The sequence below is a fragment of the Canis lupus genome, chromosome 24 (assembly GCF_003254725.2).
Source record: "Canis lupus dingo isolate Sandy chromosome 24, ASM325472v2, whole genome shotgun sequence".
Lineage (NCBI taxonomy): Eukaryota > Metazoa > Chordata > Mammalia > Carnivora > Canidae > Canis > Canis lupus.
The window spans coordinates 7,638,384-7,665,669 of NC_064266.1; the positions used below are offsets into that span (position 1 = coordinate 7,638,384).

Sequence of the window (27,286 nt, forward strand, 5' to 3'; positions counted from 1 at the left end):
AACTGCAAACATTATTCAATATGTTTGTACTTTATCGGGAAGTGAATTATATAGATTATTTTACTTCTCAAATTGGAAAAGAAAATTGACTGCACCATGATCTGGAAATGATCAATTTCTCCTTTCTAACTTGCATACCACATTCAGAGATTGTTTGTTCATTCCATGCCTTTGGGACCAGGAGTTCCCACCACTCACATAGTAAATGTAAACAATATGTATGTACAATGCTGAAGGAAAACAAAAGAGCAGCCTCTTAAAAGTGATCTTGGCATCAGATGTGTTTTTGCCTATGCTAAATGCTTCACAAATTGATTATTATAAATAGCAAAAGAGAGAGAGAGACAGAGAGAGAAATAAAAGTCCTGAGAAATAGTTTACTTATAATTCACTTATGACAGAGAAACACTGACCTTATAAATTAAAATAATTTTCCCTATATGTCTCTTTTGAATTACTTCCAGGGAAATAGCCTTTTACAAAATATTATGGCAACTATAATTTGACTAGATAATTCCAATATTCTGTTTGATATACATGAGGAGGTGGAAGACGAGAACCTTCGGAAACTATCCAATATTTTTTGTGAAAAAAATATTTTAATGAATACCAAGAATCGTGAAATGTTAATACATTGGGACAGCCCTAAAGCCTCAAAATAGAAGTTTATTTTGAACACAGTTTTGTACATCCATAGTCAATTTTTAATTTCCTTTTTTTAGCACATGATTATTTTCCTAATTAACTAATTAGACACTTTAGCAGGCTTAAAAACTATACAGGTTAACTATATGACTGTTTAATGGTTACTGTTACTAAAAAAAATGGTGTTAATAAAGGTTGAGTTCTACAAACATGTTTTTCATTTTTCTCAAGAATATAATTCCGTGTTAGGCAGTGCTTTATTATAAATGTTAAGGGTGGGCGGAATGGGAACATTTCCCAAGTTGCTACTTTGAAATCTAGAATTTCATAGACGGAAGTGTTGTATTTCCATATAACTGTACCTCAGTTAATAAGAGCTTGTTTATTAATTGTGGTATACCAAGCGGTGTCTTGGGGACAAAGGCAGGTGTGTCCTGGAACTATCTCTGGATGGGCTCACCCATGCTGGACTGTCACTGGTGTTGGGGTAGAGAGGCCAGCTTGGCTGCATCATAAATAAAAAAGGGAGGTTAAGGCAGAAAGATAATCTCGCTCTACAGAGATTTAGGGTTCACTTACCTTTCACATTCATTCATTCATTCATTCATTCATTCATTCATCAAAGTAATATATTAAGCCAAAATATATGCCAGAAAAGGGCTAGAAAATGTATGGGCCTGCCCTTCAGAAATTGAGCAATCTGGAGTAGTAGGCAGAGAAGCAAATGGAAAATTGTAATACCCTGTGACAAGCACTTTTCCAGATTTGAGCACAAAACTCTGGAGGGGGGCCCTGGCTGTGGGGAAATGAGTTTCCATGAAGCATGAGTAGGGCTTCTGAGGAGAGATGACCTCTGAACCACAGTGATAAGGAGTTAGCCAAGTAGGGGTGGGAAGCAAATAGAGGGGGAAAAATGACAGTTCTGCAGATAAACTTATGAGACCCTGAAGGATATAGTTTTCCATTGAGGCTCTTGCATGGCCTTGTCTCCACAGCTATTCCTACCTGCCTACTGCCTCACACACATGGTTTTAGCCCCTAGCTACTTCTCTCCACCTCTCCTGATAAAATCTAAATTCTTCAAACAAGGGCTGCTAAGCGCCAAGAACAATTCCTCCCTCTTCCTGCTAAAGCCTATAAACACTAACCCTCCTTCCCCACTTAGAAACTTTGCCCAACTTTGCAAGCCCAGGTTTTCTAGAATAAAATAGAGGCTCATGCTAATGGTTCTCTGGTTGATTCTCTCCACCTCCTCCCTGTACCCTGACCCCTACACACAGAGAACAAGACAGAGGCAGAAGCAGGAATGCCATTTAGGTAACTGCAAGTAGTTCTGTGTGGCTGAGTCAAAAATTGGGGGGTAAGGACAAGATGGTCTTTGAGGTAACCAAGAGACAGAGGATTATGGTAGGCCTTGAAAGCCATATTTAGGATTTGGGACATTGTATTGAGGCCAATGGATCCATTAAAAGGATCTGTCAGGATCCAGTGAAACAAGAAACAAATGACATGGAATTGAGACATGGAACATGTATGATTCTGACATTGGACTAGGAGAGGAGGAAAAAATGGCAAAACAGATACACTTGGGAGGTAAGTGCAGTTCTTCAGGTGAGAGAAGAAAGTATCTTGCTATTGTCTTTCGCCATTTGGTTGGTGAAGATTCCACTGGGAACGCTGGCCAAGGCCTGATTGCAGCTAATAATCAGGAATCCCATCCTCTCTCTTTAACTGTATAAAGGAGGCAGAGGCCCTTAGAATCATCAGCACAGTGCATAGCACATGGTTGGTATTCAGTAAATGTTCATTGCCTTGAACTGAAATATTTTAGAAACTACTAAAGCCTCAGGCTTATCTAAGTGAAGAGCAGTATGAGAATATACTGTCCTCCAAGCCTGAAGAAAATCTATACCTTTTCACATCCTTCTGGTGTGATTAAAAAAAAAAATTACAACAGCAATAAAAGTTTACAAATGAACATCTAATGCATTTCTTATAGTTTGCAGTCCTAGTTTATGGATTTCTTTTTTTAAGTTTATTAAGAGATACTTAATAAAATACCCACATTTTCCAATTGTGCCACCATCTGGGCAAAAATGTAAATATTTACAAGCCAAGCCTTAGGGTTAAAGACTGATGTTCTGCAGTATGTTGCAACCTGATAATATTGCCTTTCAGAATTGCCTGTGGTTTCCCTCTATTGTGCTCCTTTACAAAGCCTTTGGACAAGCATGTAGCACACTCAGGGAACATTAGCAGATGCTAAAATATTTTATTAGCTGATTTATTAAGCAATTGAGGGTCATTCTTTGAAAAATAGGGAGAGAAATCCAGACACAACAGAAGTTAGAAAAATCAGAAATCAACCTTTGGAATAATAGTAGCTAGTAACTTTTTTTTTTCTTTGTTAACATAGCAACCTAATTCAAAACAGACCAATGTCTGTGTGAATGCTTATAGCTTCTTCTTCATTTTTTTCCAGTTGAGAGAAAGTTTAGGAAAAGTACAGAAGTAAAAAGCAAAGCAAAGCAAAAGGAAAGAAGAACGGAAGGAGTGAAAGTGTTATTAGCATATTTATAGAAAATAAAAATTTAATTGGAATATCTTGTGATTTGTTTCTCTTTAGATTTGCTATTAAGAAGCAACTTTATTTTTGCATGCAACTGAAGTTATAAAGAAAAAACATGAGTCACATGATAAAATTCTTTTTTTTTTAAAGATTTTATTATTTATTCTTGAGAGACAGAGAGAGAGAGAGAGAGGCAGAGACACAGGCAGAAGAAGGATGTGGGACTCAATCCCGGGACTCCAGGATCACCCCCTGGGCCGAAGGCAGGCACTAAACCGCTTAGCCACCCAGGCTGCCCCACATGATAACATTCTTAATCTAAACAGCTTTATAGAAGAAGACTGAATTGCCAAGGAAAGACAGCTTTGTGTAGGTGGAGTGGGGTGAGTAAATACGTGGCTGCATTTGAGGGGAACCTTACAAAATTTCCTCATCGGATGGCTGAAGGTGGTGTCCATCCTTTCAGATAATGCATGTTCTTTCTTTGGGACTCATTTTGAGATACAAATAGTCTGGGGAAAGTAAATGGGAGTAAATCACTTTCAATTTCATGTGAATGCGCTTCTAACATGGGAGACTAAAACCTGAGGAGGAAATCGGGTCTTGGAAAAGGTTGGAGAGCTTACAGAGTGATCAGAAAGCCATGTTCACCCCTCTTCCTTGTAAGTCTGTAGCCAAGGAAGACTAACCAATTCATTGGCTTTACAATTTTCCCAGGTTCTGTTATCTTACTAAAAGAACATCACAGTATGACAGTTAATTCGTGCAATAATTTTCATCGACAACATGCAAAACGTACCATCCATTTACAACTAGGATGAACCCAACCTATTAACCTTTTTAGAATCCTACCAGATCACAAATCATCAAGTATCTGATTGAAAACAGTCCACATTCTGGCTCTACCTAAAATACTGGGTTTTATTTTGAATTTACTTTTCTTCAAAAAGCCACCTTCTATTAATATTCACAAAGTAAAAAAGCATAATCAGAGGAGATAAGACACAGAAATCTTGTCCACCAGACTGACCCAAACTGGATTTTGTTGTACAAAGGATGGACTTTAAGATACCTTTTCTTTTTTTGGAAGCCATTAAGTTGCTTATAAGTCTCTGCCATTTAAAAAGCCATGATGGGCAGTTCATGCTACTCATTAATACTAAAGCAATTGTTGACAATTGTTCTGGATTTCAATGTCTAATTAAAGCTAAGTGGTTGGATTTCCATACAATAAACAATAGAAGCAACTTGCATCACCAATCCCACAGGCATAATCAGCCTCCCTATACAATATCATTAAAATTTGCATGCTAATTATAGCTAATTGTTCCATGCAAATAGAAGCCATTTTATTCAGGAGATAGACCTTCTTCCAACAGCTTAAGTCCTGCTATTCATCTAAAAAGGCCCAAGATGTTTAAGGTACCCTAAAAGAAAAATTGTTCAGGGAAGATTTTGTGGTCTATCTCCAAAGTTACAAAAAAATAATTAGTTAATGAAATAAAATAAAATCCATTTAGGATTCTTTATTGAGAGTATTCAGCTCCTCAGTCAAAGCAAGCCAATTAGACTTAACTTGCTTATTAATTTTGCTTGTTGGCAGAATGTGAAGTTGCCCAATTAGAAATGAATAAAACAAGCATTCATCAGTTTTTGGTTAAACAAATATTATTATATCATTAAATCCCAAAGAGGACCTTTTGAAATTTTTCCCTAATTAATTCTAGAAGGACACATGAACAGTGAAATATATGTTTGATGTGGACACTAACCTGTCCTTCTTTAAAATTAATGCCAAATACTATAAATCCAATGACCAATTGTCCATAGTCAAGTGGAAAAAATATAAGGCTAAAATACAAGCCACGTATAAACGGATTACTAGAGCAATGCCTTGTTTATTTTGGATTTAGAGCTTTCCTGATTTGATTCTGCTTTAAACTGAACCTGTAAATTTTCTTAGCAAGTATCATCAGTAGATATTATTTTTAAAAAAAATATTTCTTATTGACACGTAGTTGACATGCAACGTTACATTAGTTTCAGGTGTCGGACACAGTGGTTCAATAACTCAATGCAGTATGCAATCTTCTCTCCAAGTGTAGCTACTACCTGTCACCGTACAACACTATCACAGTACCGTTACCTATACTGTCTATGCTGTGCCTTTCATCCCTGTGACTTACTCATCTATAACTGGAAGATCTCACTTCCCATTCCCCTTCACTCATTTTTGCCCATTCTCCCTCAGCATCTGCTTCACCTCTCCACCACCCCCTGCAACCACTAGTTTATTCCCTGTATTTATGAGTCTGTTTCTGCTTTTTTGTTGGTTCATTTGTTTTAGTGTTTTTAGATTCCACATATAATTGAAACCATGCGGTATCTGTCTTTCTCTGGCAGGCTAATTTCATTTAGCATAATACCCTCTAGGTCCATCCATGTTGTCACAATCATGCAGCTCATACGGAAAGGCCAAGGGATTGTAGTGTACTCATATTTTTATTTACATTTTGGAAATAATACTAAAAAGATTGAATAACCCCACACCATACAGTTTATTACCCACTGGGAAAGCCCAACTAGAAAAAAAGATTTTAAATTAATAAATATTTATGGATGTGACTTGTTTCTTAGCAGGAAAATTAATATCAAAGAGGAAAATGAAGCTAAGTCAACAAAATATTTTTTAAACAGCAGAAATAGTCAAAAGGTACTTCAGGGGAGATTTTATTCCATCCCATTCCATTTTGCTACATTTTGTTCTATTCTGTTCAGACTTGCAGCCTAAGACAAAAACAAAACAAAACTAGATGCTGCTGCTTTCAGATGCGTATTGCTCCGCTAGAGAAATAAATTGTGATGTCTCCCAGATTTCAATCCCTATCTGGGGTAAGAGAGGAAAGGTGTGGAAAAGAAAAAAAATGAAGAGAGGGAAAAGACCCATGAGGGGGAAAAGGGGAATTTCAGAGGTATGGCTAAAAATTAGAGGCTCTGCTCTGTTTTACTGCCTAATTGGATCCCAATCTTCTCTGTCTTGGCTATCTTCTGCTTTCATTATCCTTGGCATTTTCTTCCAAAATAGTTTCAATGTTCTGACATATGAATTTATGGCTTTAAAAACAACTAATTTATAACTCCCTGCCAGCACACAGATGACTTGCTTTGCTGATTTTTCAGAAACCACTGCCACAATGAATACAATCAAATATCAAGTAAATATCTCTTATAAATTGGTCCCTAGTCATAGTAATCATCTGTCATAATAGTAATACAAAAATGCTCGAGAAATGGCACTTGGGATCCACCTATTTCACTCTCCTTTCTACCTATCACCACCCCTCTACAAAAGAGACTCTGTCTTACTGGACATTTTCTCTTAATTTATAGGAGTCTTCCCTCAGACATCCTCTCTCCTTATCTTCCCTCCAACTGGAATCCTCCATTCTTTCCTTTCTTCTACATTCCATTGTTTCTAATTTTTTTTATTAATAAAAAATATATATGACTTGAAAATAAAGCAAAAAGATAGACAGTATAGGGTCACCTGGGGGTAAGGCAAAGGACCACTCAGTAATGATCTAGGTGGAACACACTTTTTTCAACTGATTACTATTGAAAAAAGATCCCAAATATAGTGAGGCTACCTGCTTTTTTGTAGATTTTTTTATTCAGGAGAGATGAAAATCACATATATTCAGGAAAAATGATAATTTCAACAGTTATGCTTTATTGCCCTATAAGAAATTAACTAGTTTTATACCTAACCTAGAAATCTTAATCTTAATCTTCCTTTATTTAAATTGTCTATACATATCTAGCTCTTCAAATGCTTTTTGAATTGGCTCTGTCATCTTGCTGAATCTTTTACTGAGTTGAAAAAAATCTTTGATATTTTTATGTTTGTGTAAAACTGTAGTTTTAATGCTTTGAAAACTATACTTCAGCAGTAATCAAATTTTTTGACATATTCCTATTACTTCTCATATTGTTTAATTGACTGATTTTACTTTTCAATCATACTGTGAAGGTTTCAGAATCAGAGACTTTTATTTCTGTATCTATAATACCCAGCATGGGTTCCTGGCACTTAATAGGTGCTCAATAAATGCTGTTTATATGTTAGTGAACTCAATTTCATGACTGTGCTCATAAATCATAGTAACTTACCGTTGGCCCCAGAGACTTAATATTAGTCTCTCCTTAGTTTGGCATCTATATGACTAAATTTAAGGCCTTGTTTTATTTTACTTTTTTTTTAAGATTTATTTATTCATTCATGATAGACATAGAGAGAGAGAGAGAGGCAGAGATACAGGCAGAGGGAGTAGCAGGCTCCATTGCAGGGAGCCCGACGTGGGACTCGATCCCGGGACTCCAGGATCACCCTGGGCCAAAGGCAGGGGCCAAACCGCTGAGCCACTCAGGGATCCCCTAAGGCCTTGTTTTAATTCATGTTACCTAATATGAAATGGATCTTAGACTGTGTCATCTGGTATTTCACATATATGTACATCCTAAGAAAGATTCAGGTGTGCAGTCAGGTTTTCTTTTGTCCCTGATATTTAATGAAAAGAATGTGTGTGTATGTGTGTGTTTGTGTGTATAAAATATATAAAATATATTCTATTCTTGACTAGGATATCAGCTAAAACAAAAGAAAGAGGCCACTTTGTCCTCTACAGTATAGTTTTCACAGATTGTCCTTGCATAAAAACTTAATTTAACAATAAAATTTGAACTTGCTTTTTCATGTACAAAGCTAGTAAAGAACTTTTTCTTTTCTTTTTTTTCCTGAAAATTGGCTTCTTTTCTGGGCCAGAAGCCAACAAATTATAGTACTGAATATATGACTAGAAAAGAAAAGAAAGAAAAACAGACATTGACAGCAATAACCAAAATAGGCTTCAAATATTACTAAGGAATTTCTGTCATTTCAAAATACAAGTCTACAATATCTACATTGCTTCACTGAAAATCCCATGGTTAACAGGACTTCAAAAACCTTGTTTGATCATTTTCTATATCCTCTTACCAAACATAATTCTTGGAAAGGATTATTGCTGGCCAGAACATGTATTTTATTTTTCAGTTGGCCTAAATCACTATAAATAGCCAGAAGTTTTAAGTAATGAGTCAAATTAATTTTTTCCCAATTTACCACTACACAATTAGAACCTTTAGTCTTTTTTATTATTTTCCAATTGCTAGACTGCAGATGCAGAACAATATGCATTTTATTTTAGGAATTAATTATATACTTTAGAGTTGCTCCATAACTTTATCTTCCATGCATTCTACACCAAATCCCAATATCTCAGACTACTTACTTCAATAATGTAGCTTAGGGAGTCTCTAAGAACTTTTCAGAAAGTATGGATAAAATCTCTAAACATTCTAAGTTTCATAGTTAAAAACTATGATGCATTTACACAGCATCACTTTATAAATTTTCAAATAAAAAAGGACATTAAAAGCTGTGAAAAACTCAATATAAACAAATAAAACATTAAGAAAGAGGGAAAAAACCAACAAGCACTATTTTGTAGAATTATTCACTTTCTACTAGACCTTACACATGTATTATTCACAGTATAGTAACAGATACCTAATGGATACTCAGCTAGTTGACAATGCTGGTTACATGACATTAGGAAGCCACCCAGGAATTAAGCAAGAAAACAGTGGGTTTCTGCTTAAGCACAAAATACATGTGCATAAGTCTATTTCTTAGGCTTCCATTTAGTTTATATCAACTCTCCATGGACTCACAATTCCGGTTATTTACTTTCAATACCAAGTGATAGAGGCGAGAGATAAACCAAATCAATATATTCTTTTGTCCTTGTACTACACAACCCTGGGATCAAACATTCTTGCCTATCTCGATATTGGAACCAGAAATGATCACTTAGCTTCTTAGTCCAGGAAATACATGTTCTTGTAAAATACAACTGTAAACCAACTGAAATAACTCACTTATTAAGACCAACAGCTTAATCTTCAAAGGTAACTTTAGATCTCTCATCATGCTCTGCCCACCTCCACAGCTATTATGGCACTAAAGTTTACCAAATGCCAGGCATTTTCCTGTCTTGTAAGACCCACCTTAAAATCACTCAAGTTCAAATCATCACCCAGTTCATATTCTACACTATAAATATTCTACCCAAATTTCCTCATTTTGAAACACTATCAAGACTATCAAGATGATGATTTGTTATTTTACAAAGTGTTTTACCAAACCCACCTTTCCTTGATCAACAGATTTTTTTCTGGTGGACTTTTGAGAGACTGATAGTACAAACAGGAACACTGACAAGTAGTGACCACTGGGACATGAAACATCTAAAACTTTATAAATCAAGCACAATAATTTAAAAATGCATAACAATCCAGGTCAATAACATCCCTCTCTATTACAATAAACTCTCAAAATATCCCTATATTAGAATACAGAATAAAAATAAAGTTCATAATGATAAATGACTATGTCAACATAACATTAAATCATATTCAATACAATCTGTTTAAGAAGGCAGGGAAATGTATAATATATTTTACAGTGAGTTCTTTCCAAATTAAATGCTATTTTAAAGTTTTGGCAAATACCTAATGCTTTCTGGAAAACTAGACTGTCCAGATAATATATTCCCAGGGGCTTCAGTTAGTTGAGGTACCCCTATATTGTCTTCATTTAGTTACCAGCTTCTGAATTGCTAAAGAATGCTATGCCTTGGCCTTAAATGGTTCACAATTCAAGTAATAGATGATTTACAAACGGTAGGTTAAGTCCACAGGCTTGGTGTTTGTAATCAGAGAGAACTGAACTTTATCTCTAGCTCTGCAGTTTTCCAGACTTAAGACCATCAGCAAATTATTTAAATGTTTTGACCCTCAATTTCTTTGTCTATTAAAAAAAAATAATAACTATACCAATCTCACAGAGCTACTGTCATGCTTATAATGTAGAGTAGTTAGCACCTTGTATGTTAGATGAAGGGACCAACTAATGTACATATTAGCAAGTACTATTATAACTATTTGACATGTATGAACAATTTGAACTCCTAGATTTTTGTTGAGGGAAGATCTACTTATGTCCTTGCTCTACAGATGAGAAGATGGGGGCTCAGAATTTGACCCATCTTGATGAAGTGACACAGTTAGCAAATGGAGAGGTGTGATTCAAATCTATTCAGTTTGCTCTATAGACTCACTCTTCCCCACTATGCTGCTAAGCAACAAATTATTCGAAAACCAAAGACAATGAACATTCCAAAAGATCACTTTGCATTTGAACACCCAGCAAGTTATTAATGATTTCCTCTGACACATCTTGATCTTCCTTTATGATGAAAAGTCCTGAAGATAGTTAATGGAATTTGCACCATTCACAAATATTTTTTTTTTGAACTGAAGGAAAGTATCAAATATCTCTTAATCATACTCCTTTGTCTCACAAGGCACAGAGAGATAAACCACATAACCAGGTTAAAACTACCATTGAAGTTTTCATTAATGGCCTCATTTCCTTCCAGGTGGAAAAGGCATTTTTAAGGTAAGTGTTCCTTCATGTTGGAACTAACTTAATGGAAGCATGATGGAAAGAAAAATAATAAAAGTCTCACAATTTATATCAAGAAAAATTCATCTGCAAGTGATACAAGGATAGAGAAGAGTGATCTATAAAATTTGAAGATACAATTACTTTTGGGGCCCCTGGGTGGCTCAGTGGTTGAGCCTCTGCCTTCAGCTTCAGGTGTGATACTGGGGTCCTGGGATTAAGTCTCACATAGGGCTCCCCACAGAGAGCCTGCTTCTTCCTCTGCCTGTATCTCTGCCTCTCTCTCTCTCTCTGTGACTCTCATGAATAAATAAATAATATCTTTAAAAAAAAAGAAAATAAGGTTACTTTTGAAAATAAAATTAGATAAAATGAAACTGAATAAATGAAATCACCCTGTGATAAAAGAAAACAATCCACTTTAAGCTTTGCCTGGGTGGCTGAGCAATTTGAGGTAATACTCAAATTCTAATCATAGTGAATAGCCTGTGGTTGTAGCCTTATTAGTTCTCTTTTATTCAATGGGAATAAAGACTGACTTTTATCATGGAGAAGAGAATCTGAAGAACGAGACTGTATCAGTTGTTCACAGTTGCCTCAAGGGAAAGGATGTTCTCACCCATGGTCATGAGTTTCCAGCCCAGAGGGGAGGCCCATGGTTATGGTGCAGGTGGTAGCTTCCATGCTTATAACTAGTCATACTAGTCTTCGTTGTCTTACAAATGGTGTGAGCTGTTCCCATTGCAGTTAACCTGATCATTTAGCTTTGCACATAGATTTAACATAGGGAGATAATACATTATCTTACAAATCTGAAGTTTATGCAACTGCTGTATTCCCAAGTTTCTTATTCTAAATCCACAAATCAACTTTCTGGCCTATAGACCAGGGGTCAGGAAACTTTTGCTGTAAAATGTTAGTAAATATCTCTTGTTTGTGGGTCATATGGTCTGAGTTCCAACTACTCAATTTTGCTGTCATAGGGCAAAAGTAGCCACAGACAATACATAAACAAAAGAGCATGACTATTTTCCAATAAAACTTTATTTATACAAACAGGCAATGGTCCAGATTTGGCCCACATATTATTATTTTGCCAACCCCTGCTATAGACCATCAGGAATGTCATATAAGTTAGTATGATAGAATACTGGCCTTCCAAGGGTGTCCACATTCAATCCCCAGAATCTGTGAATATGTTACCTTAGATGGCAAAAAAGACTGCAGATGTGATTAAGTTAATGATTTTGAGATGAAGGATTTTCCTAGATTATTTGGATGGGTCCAATGTAATCATAAATGTCTTAAGGGAGAAGAAGGAGGCAAGAGAATCAGATAGAGAGAGGATGTGATGACAGAAGCAGAAGTTGCAGTGATATGGCCTTTAGAAGCTAGAAAAAGCAACCCTTAGATTCTCCCCTAGAGCTTCCAGAAGGAATACAGTACTGCCAAAACTTTGATAATGGCTTAGAAAGATCCATGTTGAATCTGTAAACACCAGATCTTTAAGATAATAAATCTGTGTGGGTATAAGCCACTAAGCTTGTGGTAATTCATCATAGCAATAGGAAGAAACTAGTACGTTTTGTTGATATGAGTCTGCCTAGGCCTCTTCAAACTTGGAATGTGTGAAAGGTTGTTCTGTGTCTGCTTGGTTAAATTGGAACTGTTTCTAGAATCCCTGTCCTATATGATTTCCAAGTTAGATTTGAAAGGCAGAAGCAAAGTGGCAGCCATTGCACTCTGAAGGTTGTAATGGTTAGATGCAGTTACAATCTTACACATAGGGGTTTATGAGTTCCAGGTTGGTTCTCACTCTCCTCTACCAATTTCTGAGCCTGCTGACTCACAGTTACCCCAGGCCAGCCACAGATACTTAATAGTAGTCCTATAGTGCTGATAGCTACATAGAAGCCATGATTCCCATAAGATTCTCACAAATCTTCTCTTTACCATCTTATTTTGGTGACTTATTTTGGTGCCAGATGCACATCTGCAAATACTCAGCTTATCAGAGTAATTGGTTTGTGACTCCTTTGAGCTTCTGGGACCTTATTTGCCCAGATCCTCTCACGTGGTTTAAGTTGTTTAAGTTCTAATTCCTATAATAAATATAATATATCAATATAATATAAATACATAAATAAATATATAAATAAAAGAAATCTAAATATAATTCCTGACACCAAAATTTATAATGGCTCTGATTCCATGATTAATTTTTGACTGATACTGAATACTGTAACAAAAGCAAATATTGGACCTACAGATCCTAAAAGAAAATGTGCTGACTATGTCAAAGTGATACCATGGCATGAGACAGGCCCTGGTGAGTAGACGACCTCTCTAGATGACATCCTTCTCTTATAATTCTGACTACAACAGCCTGTCCACAACTTTGCACAGAGGGGTGTTGAAGGGAAGTGAAAACAGGAATCTGGTTCTAATCTCAGCTCTGCCAGTGATCCTAGGCAAGTTGCTTAATCTTTCTGGTGGTGTTCACATCCAAGAAAATGAAGAAGTGGGGATCCCTGGGAGGCGCAGTGGTTTAGCGCCTGCCTTTGGCCCAGGGCGCAATCCTGGAGACTCGGGATCGAATCCCACGTTGGGCTCCCGGTGCATGGAGCCTGCTTCTCCCTCTGCCTATGTCTCTGCCTCTCTCTCACTGTGTGCCTATCATAAATAAATAAAAAAAAAAATTAAAAAAAAAAAGAAAATGAAGAAGTAAGTGGTAGACCATTCACAAATATTTGGTACCTTTTCCCTGAGAGATGATTATATTTCCTTGTTTCCCTGTCCTAGTGAATGTAGGGATGGCCATAAAACTTGTTCTAGTTAATGAAATGGGAGGGGAAGCGATGTGTGGAAGCTTTAAGAACTGCTTTCTCTCTTTCACTTTGGCTGCTATGACAGGCTATATCCTAGTGAGAGGCAGCCCTGTCAGCCTAGTCCCAGAGTGAAGGTGATGCTTAAACAGCGCTATAGCTGCCCATGATGGACCTGCAGCCTGCATGAGCACTAAACATCTGTGGTTGTAAGCCACTGAAATGTTGGAGTCACTTCAGCATGACCTGGGCCATCCTGACTGGTACCTCCTTCTGTACAATCTCAAATACTGTGGTTTGTAACAAACATCAAGATGAGTTTTTAAAGTAGCAATATATATAATTTCATTTAAAAAAAATGCCCAGAGGTACAAATAAAACAGGAGCCTAGAATATCTGCTCAAAATTCACAGAAATTCATGCACCAAAATGATCTTTACATTAGCCTTTTGTTTACATGGTGCCTAAAATCTACATAAGAGCAAACACCTCAAATGACTGAATCTTAAAATAAACAGACTAACAGAGTTAGTCAGGGCTACACAGACACCATTTATGCACCTTCTTACAAAAGACTATCTAATTATTCTTCCTTTCTACTGTCTTCTTAATATAACTTCCTGCTTTGAGCCAAAGAATTCATACGTGGGGCTTATCAACCTCAAATAGTAGCAATTCAGAGACATTTAATTAACTGTGTGGTGGGTAGTTGTATTTCTTAGGTTGGTACCTGGAGCTTTCTTAATTTAAAAATTTAGAATAGTATCTTGATGCCCAAGAATCAATCTCTTAAGTCTGAAAATTAAATGAGTAGGGCAGCCAGAGTGGCTCAGCAGTTTAACTCTGCCTTTAAAGCCCAGGGCTGGATCCTGGAGACCCAGGATCGAGTCCCACATCCGGCTCCCTTCATGAAGCCTGATTCTCCCTCTGCCTGTGTCTCTGCCTCCCTCTCTCCCTCTCTGTCTGTCATGAATAAATAAATAAAATTAAAAAAAAAAAAAAGAAAAAGTGAGTACTGACTTTCTTTTTTTTTTTTTTTAAAGCTATTCACTTGGAAATGAAGATGATGAAAAAAGAAAAGACAGGAAGAAGGAAGCAAGAAGAAACGCATATATTAATAAAATATCATTGAGAACAAGGAGGTCATCTGAAAATCCAACTTTTCTCAATCTTTGCAATCTTCTCTAAAGTTAGTGTAACATTTCATTGTATTCCAAAGTCCTTCATTAAGGTTTATAGGGTCACAATTTGTTTTATGGGCTTTTGTTGTTGTTTTCTTTCTTCTAAGATGCTCAGTGGTGCCAAATGCGCTGCAATTTCATTGAGTGGCATATTGTAGAACAATACTCTTCATGTTCATTCAGTGAGAGTTTGCACTGAGGAACATTTAAGTCTAAGGATTTTTAACCAAGGAATGAACAAAGACATGGCATTATCATTTATCTAACTTTGTCACTTTCCAGCAAATGAAAACATGACAGCTTTTCAATGGCAGAGGAATTCATTTTGATTGAAATATTGCAAGTGGTTAAATAAATAGAATTTTGGACACTCTATTTATCTATTTTGATCCTCTGATTCCTTCCCCCTTTTTCATAAACCTAAAAGAGTTCCTGATTTCTTTTGAATTCAAAATTAAAATTCTGATGCCTGTCCTCCCTTACTTAGATGCCTTCTGTTTTTACAAAAACAGGAAATGTTCCCACCTTCTGTAGGAAAAACTGCATTTCACCATCTCTTTAGAATAGTCATTGGGTCTTGATATGAACAAATTAGGCTTTCATATATTAATCATTCATCTATTCATCCACATTCATTCCACAAATATTTTCTAAATTCTTGCTATGTGTTAGGCAATATGCTCAATTGTGGATGTTAGTGGTGAACAAGACTGACCTTTTCCCTACCCTCATAGAGCTTGTGATTGAGGGATAAAGAAGAAAATATTCAAATAATCATACAAATATAAATGCAAAACTTCTCTAGGGAAGAAAAGACAGAGCTGAGATCCAAAAGGTGAGGTGAGCAAATGACCCAGATGAAGGAAGAGGGAAGATTTTTCTAGACACAGAGGGTGACATATGCAAGGATCTTCTGGCATATACAAAGTTAACTTTGATACCACATCCAGATAAACTTTGTCACAAGCTATTATATCTCCCACCTATTCTTCCAAAACCCATCCTCTTTCCTAAAAATAATTTACTCTCCCTTAGGAGACCTCTATCCCCTCTCTCCTTCCTCTATTAAGGTGATACTTAAGCCTGAATTCTAAGCCAATTCTTTGAGTTACTTAGTTTTTCCTGGGTCTCCCATGTATATATAGGGTATACCTGTTAATAAACTTCTTTCTTTTTTTTAAAGATTTTATTTATTTATTCATGAGAGATGCAGAAAGAGAGGCAGAGACAGAAGCAGAGAGAGGCAGAGACAGAAGCAGAAAGGAAAGAAAAAGTCCTGCAGGGAGCCTGCTGTGGGACTCAATCCTAGGATCCCGGGATCATGCCCTGAACTAAAAAGGCAGATGCTCAGCCGCTGAGCCACACAGGAATCCCTGTTAATAAACTTCTATTTGTTTTTCTCTTGTTGATCTGTATTTTATTACAGGAGTCTCAAGCCAGAACTTAGAAGGTAGAGGGAAAATTATTTTTCCTCCTGTACAGGGGGCAACATCTAACAAGGAGGGCAGGTTGGTAGAGAAATACCCAAGCTTCCTTATCACCTGGTGGGACAATTCATGGCTTCTCAGAGATTCCATGGCTCAACTGCTCCAGTTTCCATTAGTAATAATCTCCTTACTGTCACACCCATTATAGGTTTTCCTCTTTCCCATCTCATTTTCCTACTGCATCATGGTGCTTGCTGGGAAAAATGAAGTCCCCAATAAATTTCTCAAACCCAGATACTTGTTTAGGGTTTGCTTTAGGGAGAAGGCAGAAGGGTATGAGAGATATTAAGGAGGTCAAAAGGACTACAATAGGTGACTCACTGGAAGGAGAGGAGTGAGATAGAGAAATCTGGAATGACTCCTGAATTTCCAACTGCACATCAGGGTTCTGTTGGGGATATTCACAAAAGCCTTGGCTTACAGGAATCCAGGCAGATTACCCCAGTCACACTAAGACTGAGGGTACTATAGGGCACACGATGAAATTTTCCAAAAAGTAGTTGTATATTTAGTTATGGAGATCAAGAGAAAGGTCTTAGCTAGAGCTATCATCTGGGAATCAGAACCTCATAACTAGTAACTAAAGCCCCAACACTGCCAAAGTTTTAGGGTTTGACTGATACTGCTAAGGAAAGCTATTTCGCTGTACAAGAAGAGCAGAGGGGGCAGCACCAGTGGCTCAGCAGTTTAGTGCCACCTTCAGCCTGGGGTGGGATCCTGGAGACCAGGGGTCCCGTCCCATGTCAGGCTCCTTGCATGGAGCCTGCTTCTCCCTCTGCCTATGTCTCTGCCTCTCTCTCTCTCTCTCTCTCTCTCTCTCTCTCTGTCTATGTCTCTCATGAATAAATAAATAAAATCTTTTAAAAAAAAAAAGAGCAGAGGGTAAATAAGGAAAGTCATGGGGGCTGAAGCCAGAGAGGTGGCTGCCAGGACTTACTAAGAAGTAACGACTAAGTAGGAAGGAATTAAAGAGAGTGGAGAATTATTCTGGAAGCTAAGAGAGACAAGAGTCCTAAAGGAGTGGTCCTGGTGTCAAGTACTACAGGGAGCTCAAGTTGGATGAGTGCAAAGAAGGATAGGGAGGACTGTACAGTAATCACACCTGGGGAGTTGGAGAGAATGGCCCTGAGAAAAGACAGTCTGGGAGAAAACACACCATAGTGGCCTATATGCAACATGGAATGAACTGAACTCAATCCTACCTCTGCCTGGCCTCCTGAGGGGAGTTTACATCCTTCATTTAAACAAGAAATAGATAACATTAGAGGCTTTCAGAGGGTGCTGCTTGAAGTCCATTTGGTAGCCTGTAGACTTTACATAGTGTTCTAAATAAAATGTTGATAGAAGAAGAAGGAGGAGGAGCAGAATGAGGAGGAGGAGGAAGTGGGGCCTGAGAGAGGAGGAGAAGAAGAAAGGAAAGAAAAAGTCTGAGAAAGCTCATCTCGTCTTAGTTGAGCATTTACCATAGGCAGGGCACTATGTCCAGGGTGCGAAGAAATGGAGATTAACCAAGTGCAGCTTCTGACTGTCATGGTTTTGTAGTCCAGTCAGGATTTTTCCATTAACAATACAATGACTATTAACATGGAAAGTATATAGTGGCAAGTCCTATAGTCTATAGAAATAGAAAGCTCTATTTCTCTACATCCCTTCTGTGCCTTCCATTCTTTCAAATAAATTTTTTGTGCAGTTTATATCTTTTCTGTAAAGCTCTTCACAGTGAGTGTCCTGAGTGACCTTAGCCCTCTATGTGACTTTTCCCATGACTGAACATAAAGATAATTTTCATAAAACCCTATATAGTTACAAACACTGAAGCCTGTGTTCTTCTCTATGCACTGGCATGGATGATTGAATATGACTTAGTTTCTATGGAACTTTCCAGTTTTATTTCATTCTTACAACAATTCTCTGATAGAGGCAGGACAGGGTTTTTAAACTTTTTTATTGAGATATAATTCATATAACATAAAATTCATCATTTTGAAGTGTGTAATTCAGTGTTTTTTTTGTTTTTTGTTTTAGTATTTTCATAGAGTTGTATAAACATCATCATTATTTGTTTCCAGAAATTTTCCTTACTCCAAAAAGAAACTCTATGCCTGTTAACAGTTACTCTTCATTTCTTCCTTATCTCCTACCCACAAGCCCTGGTCTACTTTCTGTCTATTCTGAACATGTCATACAGATGGAATCACAACATGTGGCCTTTAGTGACTGGCTTCTTTCATGCATAATGTTTTTAAGCTGCGGCAATGTAATAGCCAAGTATTAGTATTTCATTCTCTTTATTGCTGAATAATATCCCATTCTATGGATGGACCATGTTTTGTCTATCCATTCATTAACTGATGGACATCTGGAATGTTTTCTTGGGGTATAACTCTACGTTTAACCTGGGAGGAACTGAAAACCGGTTTTCCATATCGAATGCACCTTCGCATTCCCCCTACAGTATATAAGGATTCCGATTTCTCCACATCCTCAACACTTGTTCTTTTCCACTGATATCATTAAGGGCAGATTTTATTATCCTCATTTCACAGATGAAAAAAGATAGGTCTACACAGCAATCAATCAGAAAGGCCAGGACTCAAATATTAGTTCTCAAATTCCTAGATCAGCTTTCTTCCAAGGATATCACAAAATCATTCTGAAACCATACCAACATCAAGGTGTTCCAAAGGCATAAAACAATGCAATGAATTTATATCAGCTATGATATAACTCAGAGAAGTAATGGGGGATTTACAAAACACATATGCATGTGCATAATACACATATATTTACATTCATGTTTGTACATCTCAGTTACTATGCTACAGTCTTACCAATGTACTCCTTAGAATTCCAATGTACTAATGAGAAGCTTTCAAAGAAGTCACATTTAAATTATAGTAATACCTTTGACACTGAGAGAAGATGATTTGTTAGCATTTAAAGTATATGTCTTTGTAGTTCTTCAAATTGATTCATGATGTGATTCTAGCTTGTGGTTCACAATATCTGGACACTTCTACTCATGCCATCAAGTCATAGTTATTTTAGAAAGAGGTATAGTATTATCTAGAGCTGAAGTATCCAATTCTTCAAACTGCTTCTTAAATTGTCTCGAAGTATAGTATCTTTAGGTTTTCTTTACTGTATAGGTCCTTAGAAAAATACATAGTTAAAGCTTGGACATTCATTTGATTATTATTTAAGCCAAATTTGTCAAAACTGGAAATGCTGTCACACAAGTTGTGTGACTAGAACAATAAAATTGGCAGTGCCTGGCCCCCAAATTAGCCCCTGACATTTTTTTTTTCTAACGGAATAATATAAATACATTTTGAGTACCATAAAAGCATTCTCCTCACTTGTCTTAGGAAATTGATGATATATATTTTCTTGTTTAAAGCAATAGAAGGGTGTTGATGCAACATGTCAGAACTCTTACACTGGATGCAAGTTTTAAGCCTGGAAGAAATCAACTTCACAAGAAGACAGCTAAGATTGAACCTTAAGAAAATTTCTCTCTCTTTATTTAAATCAAAACAGTATAATCTAGAATACAAATGAAGGCATAGAATAAATATGGAATTATCCACTTCAGATACTTATTCTCCATGTCTCATATTAATACTATCATAGTGAATAGCTACTATTGTAGTGAATTAATGAAGTCACATCTCTGAATTATTTACAGCAAGTCCATGATATCATATCTTGGTGAAACTGTCACAGATATACAATATGGATGGTTCTACTGAGTTTGAGTTTGAATCAATTCTCCAAAGTAATGGCTTACAGTATTCAAATGTGTGCAGGTAAACCAGTAGGCTAATTGGAAATATTGGCAAGTACATGCTTAATTTGTGTCTATCACCAGATATATTAGATTTTAGGTAATGCAGAGTAAGTAATGTTTACAGAGTTTGCCTTTACCATTGTTTAAAAGAAAGACAGTTTCAAATACCCATAATTTAAAAAACATGTTATACTAGGATTGAGTTAGTTAAAATTCTTTTTTCTTGTTGTTAGTTAAAATTCTTAATAACAAAGGTATAATCAAATCCTGAGAGTTTATTTAGACTTTTTAGCAGAGAAAATTTGTTGGAATTCCTGGAACTACTTTCTCTAGGAATGTTATGCTTTTGTCCAAAACCATAACATTTGGAGTGATACACATGAAGTGGGGAGAAGGGAAGGAAGTGTCTGCCTATTCAGCCATATAAGTCAGACTAGTCTGCAGATCAGTGAGGCATCAACCAACAAACCCTCCACGCCTCAGAGCCTTCCATACCTTAAGATCCAAATGAGGCAATTGAAAAACCTCCTTGGTATCCTGGCTTTCCAGATATAAAATACATCCCTTGCATATTAAGTCACCAGATTCTGTTATTGTGTTCCTATTAAATGAGCAGTAGTAAGATCATCTTAAAATATGTACATCTTTTTTTCTAATGTTTATATTATGAATGATATAAACAATAGACATTAACCAGTATAAAACAGACAAGATAAGACTTCCTCCAAGAATAATACTGTGTAATATTGGAGGAGAGCTAGCCTTCCTTCCCCCTTGACCTCGACCCACAAATACTCATGAATACACATGATTAGAGTACTGGCAATTGCAGTTAATCAGATAAGCAATATTTTGTAAAACTGGAAGCTGAAAGAGTTGACAGAGCAGTTCGTCTTCCCTGAAAGGCATAAACAAGAGATCTTAGCTTATGCAAACTCAATACAGAGCCATCCCCCCTGCCTGTTGCAAGAGAAAGTTAAATTCAAATTTTGTTCACATTTTTGCATGTATTTTGCAGCACTCTGTGAGGCTTTTGTACTTTAGACTGTGAGGTATGTAGATTCACACTCATTTTTAAACATTGCAACTGATGTACAAGCCGTTGTAATTTCTTTAAGATGTGAGAGGCCTTTTCTGAAAGTACAGTGCATTCTTTATGATTTTTCCCAGCCTGCACCAATTAGTCCTGGATCAGCCAATGGACAGAGAAGCATGTATGGGGAAAAACAAAAACAAAAACAAAAACCAACCTGTATATTTGCTTATTAGTGTATTTGTGTGAAATCATTTGCTTTTTGATATTTCAATTTAAAAGACAAAACACTTATCCTTGGGGGCAAATCAGATATTATTGAGATTTCCTGCGTTTTTTTTCACTGTTCAGCATTGTTTTTTTACATTTGGAATTATATTTACTATATTCAGAATATCTGAGGGCTCTATCTATGAGACTTTGCTTCTAAAATTAGGAGCACTTGGGGCACCTGGGTGGCTCATTTGGTTGCCCATCTACTTTTTGCTCAGGTTATGATCTCAGAGTTCTGGGATCCAGCCCCAAGTTGGGCTCTCTGCTGCTCGGTGGGGAGCCTGCTTCTCCCTCTCCTTCTGTTCCCACTTGTGCTCTTTCTGTCTCTCTGTCAAATAACTAAATAAAATCTTTTAAAAAATAAAATTAGGAGCACTTGAAAAATTTTTAAATAATTTTAAAAATTGCTTTTGTGATTCCTTGCTGTCCTTACAGGACTACTCACATAATCATCTTTATGGATGCATATTACCCAAGAGTTACGTTATTGCCATTTCATAGAACTGCCATTTGCTGAAGCTATACATTGCTCTATTACTTTCTTAGCTTTTCTAAAATTCAAGAATCAAAGAAATAAGGTAAAAATACAATAATGGTGAGATAATTTCCCAGGGATGTAAAAATAATAAAATCCACAGCATCTAGAAATGTTGTCAAACCATTTAATAACAATAGTACTAATCTTACTACTAGTTCTGATAAAAATTACTCCAGTAGAATGTAAGCTCCACAAGCATCAATATATTCCAAGTACTTGGAACAGTGACTAGACCATAATGGTTGCTCAATACATATTTGTTGGACAAATTACCACTAAAGAACCTTATTATGAGTATTGTCACATTTTAGCTTCATGAAAATATTAGGATGAACCTACTATCATTATTTATCATTGTCTGTTATATTTTTATTTCTATGCATTTTTCTGTTATTTTTAAGCATTTGAGTCGCAGCAAGGACATTTCCCAAACAATGGGTTCAGAAGAGATAGAAAGATTGCCCTAAAGTTATTCAGCTCACAGGGACAAAGATCTAGGTGGTTAATATACTGCTATACTTAAGCCATGGTTATAACTAAAACACTATAGTCTTTCCATGAGACACCTACTAAGCAAACATTTCATCTTCTACACTTTTCAGAAGTGTGTAAGTATTCAAAACAAAGATAGCTAGGGTGTGTCTTTAACTCAATCTGTAACACATTTTCCATGAAAAAAAAATCCTCTTTATATTTCTACTGAATAGTATATAAACAAGTCTAGAAAGCTTTCTTGATACTGACAGGTTTATTTTTATTTTAAAAGTGGTATTGGTTTTATTTGTTTTGCTCTTTTAGTCTCTCAGTTTAACAGCCTAAGAATAGCTTTGATTCTATACATTGAAATTGCTCTTCTGAAAAACATATCTGAACATTTGCAAGAAAAAATAGACAGTTTAAAGCTGCTGCCTTTGCTCTAGACTATTAACCCCCTAGATATATGCCAAAATTACCCGGTTGTTCAAATCTAATGGCAGGCTCAGGACTCTATGGTCTATGTTTTGAATTGACTATTTTCCTCATGATACAGTGATCTAATAACTGCTACTCAGGTCAGGGAAAAATAAAACACTCAAGATGAACGTTTGCATTGCAAATCTGTTTACAGTTTCTATACAAATTTCACCGTAATATACTTTCTTTGACAGTGTGCTGGGCTAGTATCTCCTCTGGAAGATACTGTTGTAGAAACCAGTAATGATTTTCCTGGGAATGTCCCCTAGTCTGATAAAAAGAAAATAATTAAGTGAACAAATCTGGGTAAATTGAGATGTTTTATATTTTCACTCTAAATATACTTTCCTTGGTCTTTGCTAGTAGATTTACATCTGCAGAATGCACAAGTGACTAAAAATAATTTTTCAGACTATAAAAGATGAAGCAAAAAGATTCAGATTCCCATACAGAAAGAACTGATCATAGGCATATTCTAACTTTAAAAAAAAAAAACAACAACAACTCTTAATTTATTTAAGAAAGAGAGAGAGAAGGAGAGAGAATACATGCATGAAAAGATGCATGCATGAACAGAGAGAGGAGCAGAGGAGGAGGGAGAGGGACAAGCAGACTCTGCTGAGTGCAGAGCCCAAGGAGGAACTCCATTTTATGACCCTGGACACTGAGATCATGACCTGAGCCTAAATCAAGAGTCAGATGCATGACCAACTGAGCGACCCAGGCACCCCTGTAAGATTTTTAAAGAAAATGGAAGATAATGTATTCCCCCAAAAAACATGATTTGGAAAAATCCTTATATTGGAAAAAAAAATCAAATATAGCTATCTAATCAAATTGTTTACCCTCAATATGTATCATATCTTCTAACTGATGAACAATTTTACATACATCTGATCTTAGGCAGCCAACTTTTCTGCTGTTTGCATGATGAATCAAAACTTAGTGTTGTGAGATGTTGAGAAAAAAATTCAACCAAGGTGACACAATATTGTGATACTATTTCTTTACTACCTAAGAATTAATTTCATTTTCAATAAGTCTGTTCATTCCATAGGTTACAACACTAGTCACATTAATTACCATGCTTGTAAACCTCTATATCACACTATACTTACAGAAGCAGAGGATTTGGATGCCTGAGTTCAAGAATAAAAATCTCTGGACAATGTGTGTTTAGCATATTGCCCTACTGGAAAATCAGTTTAACTTAACCTAAGCGTTCTCATTCAGTCAGAGCCAATATTCCTTTTTATATAATAAATATTTTGAAAAGCCCTCTTGAGTATGCTGAAATGACATCTATAAATAGTACTTCTTACCTACATACATTAAGCAGAAGGTGCCAGTGGCCCACCCACATCCTCCCAGAACTCAGAGTTCCAGTACCTGCCCACCCACAACATTCTCCAGCAAATCCCTTTATGGGATTCTACCTCAGGGTATTCTCTCAGCCTGGCCAAGGAGCAGGCAAGAAGGGCTGGGGAGTTAATCCTCTAGGAGCAGTCCTCAAATAGCCACAGGTGGAAGTGAAAGATAAATGGCCCAGCTTCCCCCATTCCCTAGAGGGGACTTGTTCAGTGCTCCATGGCAGGAGTGAGCTTCTGCTGTCCACAGTGGTAACTTGCTTATAAGCTGACTCTTGGCTGCCTTCCCTTCCATCTCTCACTTCCCCATTCCTCTGTCAGTACTCTCTGTCCTAACCTCCTAAATAAAGTACTTGTACACAAACCCTTGTTTCAGGGTCTCTTTCAGGGGAACCCAAATCAAGACGCTACATCAATTTTTTAAAATCAATATAATGCCACAGGGGTAATATGAAAGAGATATAAAAGGAAAGTGACAACGTCAAGTTCTGTTTTCAACATGTATATATTCAGGCATGACTACATATTGCCTAATGTCATACACAGTGAATTAAACAGCAAGAAAGGAAGTAGTCAGATAGTTGCTTTCTTACATGGAAATACTAATGAAGGGAACATCTGCAAATGCAGACTCACACAAGTGCACTATGTTGCCAACTACCATAAGTGGTGCGGCCACCAATGGCATGATTTCCTCAGGCACTCTTGGCAAAATGCTGAGCACACTAAGTACTAACTTCCCTTAATTTTCATGGTGGTTCACTAATATGTTGAAAGCAAAAGGTCTGTTTTTAATGTACCCTGTTGTTTATAAATAGGTTTTATTTATATGACTGTTGAGCAAAACAATGCATAAAACATTGTGCAGGATAAGGAACAGATTCTTAGTGTATCCCTAGTCAGCCCACATGTTGTAGCATCTCTAGTCCTGCCCACAAAATACCAGTAGCACCCCTGAGTCACCCCACAATCATTTTGATTGTTTCAAATCACCCTCACTAAAAGCTCCTTACAAGGTAGTACTTTGGAGAGCCTTGAGTTTCAATAATAATAAATACATTCATACATACAAATAAAAGACATAAAATAGCAGAGGAAAGGGGAAAAGGCACTGAATTTAGAATTTCCGAATTTAAATCCCACTTCTACTTTTTGTTAGAGGTAAGACCTTGAGCAATTTACTTATGATCCTTCTGGCTCATATTCCTCATCTGTAAAGTGGGAGAAATAACACTCCAACTCAGATTGTTCAGAGACTAAATGAGTAAAACACAATGCCTGGCACAAACTGATGGTTCAAAAATATTAGCTGTTCTTATTACTATATTTCCTGACTAAATGATCTAATTTAAGCATGTCTCTGACCAGAAGGCATGGATTGAGTTCAGGTGTATGACTACAAGTTTTCCAGGCATGGTTTGTGAATTTATCATCATTCCATGCTCTCCTTCCTTCTCATCTTTGCTGTCCACCTTTGGTCGCTTGTTATTGCCAGTAATAATGACCTGATGAGAGTATTATTTGAGATTTTGTACCCCTATACCCAATTAGAATATCTTATAAAAGGCAAGCATAGAGAAGAAAGAGGAAAGAAAAAGTCCTGATTTAGCCTTTTTCTCCCCTCTTTGGCTAAATCAAAGAAACACAGGGAGCTAGCTGGACAATTTGAATAACAAATGAGATGATGTATAGGAACACACTGTTGTAAACTATAAAGCGAAGTACAAATGCAAAAATGCTTTTGTTCTTGTTATTTATTAATAGTATCATTAGTTACACAGCTGTTAGAACCTCCGCTAGGAAAGACACAAAGACTTAGCATTATCCTTTATAAATGAGATAGCTGAGAACCAAGACTAGATGTTGCTTAAAAAGAGAAGAGGAAAGAAGATCACGCCATGGCTCTGCAGAAGAGGGTGCTTTGAGATGAAGAGCTGGCTAGGAAATGATGGTACCATGTTAGGCAGGGGAGCAGAGGTAACAAATTAAAAGGTCATCTTTTTAATGCTGCAGAAGTCTTCTTGAAGAAGGGACTGCATTGATTGATGTGGTCTGTAATGGAAACTCAGATAATGAAATAAAACCAGCATTTAAAAATTTCAGGCTGAGAACTCATTGTCATGGCAACCCTCTCAGAAGGGAACTTGTATAAGAAAATAAGTTTTAACTTGACTATGCTTTAAAAAGAAAACCTACACTGCAGTGAAACAATTAAATACAGAATTCCAAATTTGCTTATTGCTGGAATGCTTAGTGGAAGCACTGAAATTGTAGGTCCATTGTCTTTTCCATTGGAAATCATTACTTCTCAAAACCTATGACTCATGGAGGGAAAACCATCTGCTTTTGAGGGATCTCTATTGATATTGGGTGCTTTCTACCAGCAAAGATTTACATTTTTTTCCACTCAATACATCATCTAGCATGACACTCAAGTAGAAATCACAGTGGTATACACTATGAAAACACTTAACTTTAGTTGTCCATAATCACATAAAACTATCAAATTCATATATCAATTAGTAGTTACACTTATTGGGAAAATCATTTTTAACCTAAATAAAATCTGGTTTATATTCAGATTATGATTATTTTTATATTAACACTATTTTCTTATTATATGTTCTTCCTCAAAGAACACCAAACTGGGTAAACTATGTTTTGTCAGTTAAAAGGGGTTTTCCTGAATACCCAGTATCTTTGACAGACATGAATCTATGCCTTTTAACTGATGCTGAAGGCAGAAATCATTGTGATCCTTTTTGAATGGCTTGGATTAGGTTTCTAAAAGTGAAGCTGATGAATTTGCCATTGAGGAAATTTAAGATCATATTGCAAGAAAGAAATAGAGAGCAAGAAAAACTCACAAAGATCCTTATAAAATATTTCCATGCTCACTTAAAAACAACAAATGATAGTATGATAGTATATAAAGAGAAATGATAGTATGAGTATAAGATAATATTTATGCTTTTATAGTGTCTCTTACATCAGTGTTATTAATAACAGTCCCTGTGCAATAGGAATATTTTCCTCACTGTCTTCATCCCTACACTC

The 27,286-nt window shown here is 36.4% G+C and overlaps 1 protein-coding gene and 1 long non-coding RNA gene across 5 annotated transcripts in view; one reads left to right on the forward strand and one right to left on the reverse strand.

Annotated features, from left to right (window-relative positions):
* MACROD2 (mono-ADP ribosylhydrolase 2) overlaps positions 1-27,286 on the reverse strand; it is a 1,929,479-nt gene that overhangs the window by 759,262 nt on the left and 1,142,931 nt on the right. The window lies entirely within an intron of this gene.
* On the forward strand, positions 10,500-19,831 carry LOC118352211 (uncharacterized). The gene is made up of 3 exons (XR_004808990.2): positions 10,500-10,775; positions 14,650-14,795; positions 19,675-19,831. It is a non-coding gene; the product is annotated as an uncharacterized LOC118352211 (long non-coding RNA).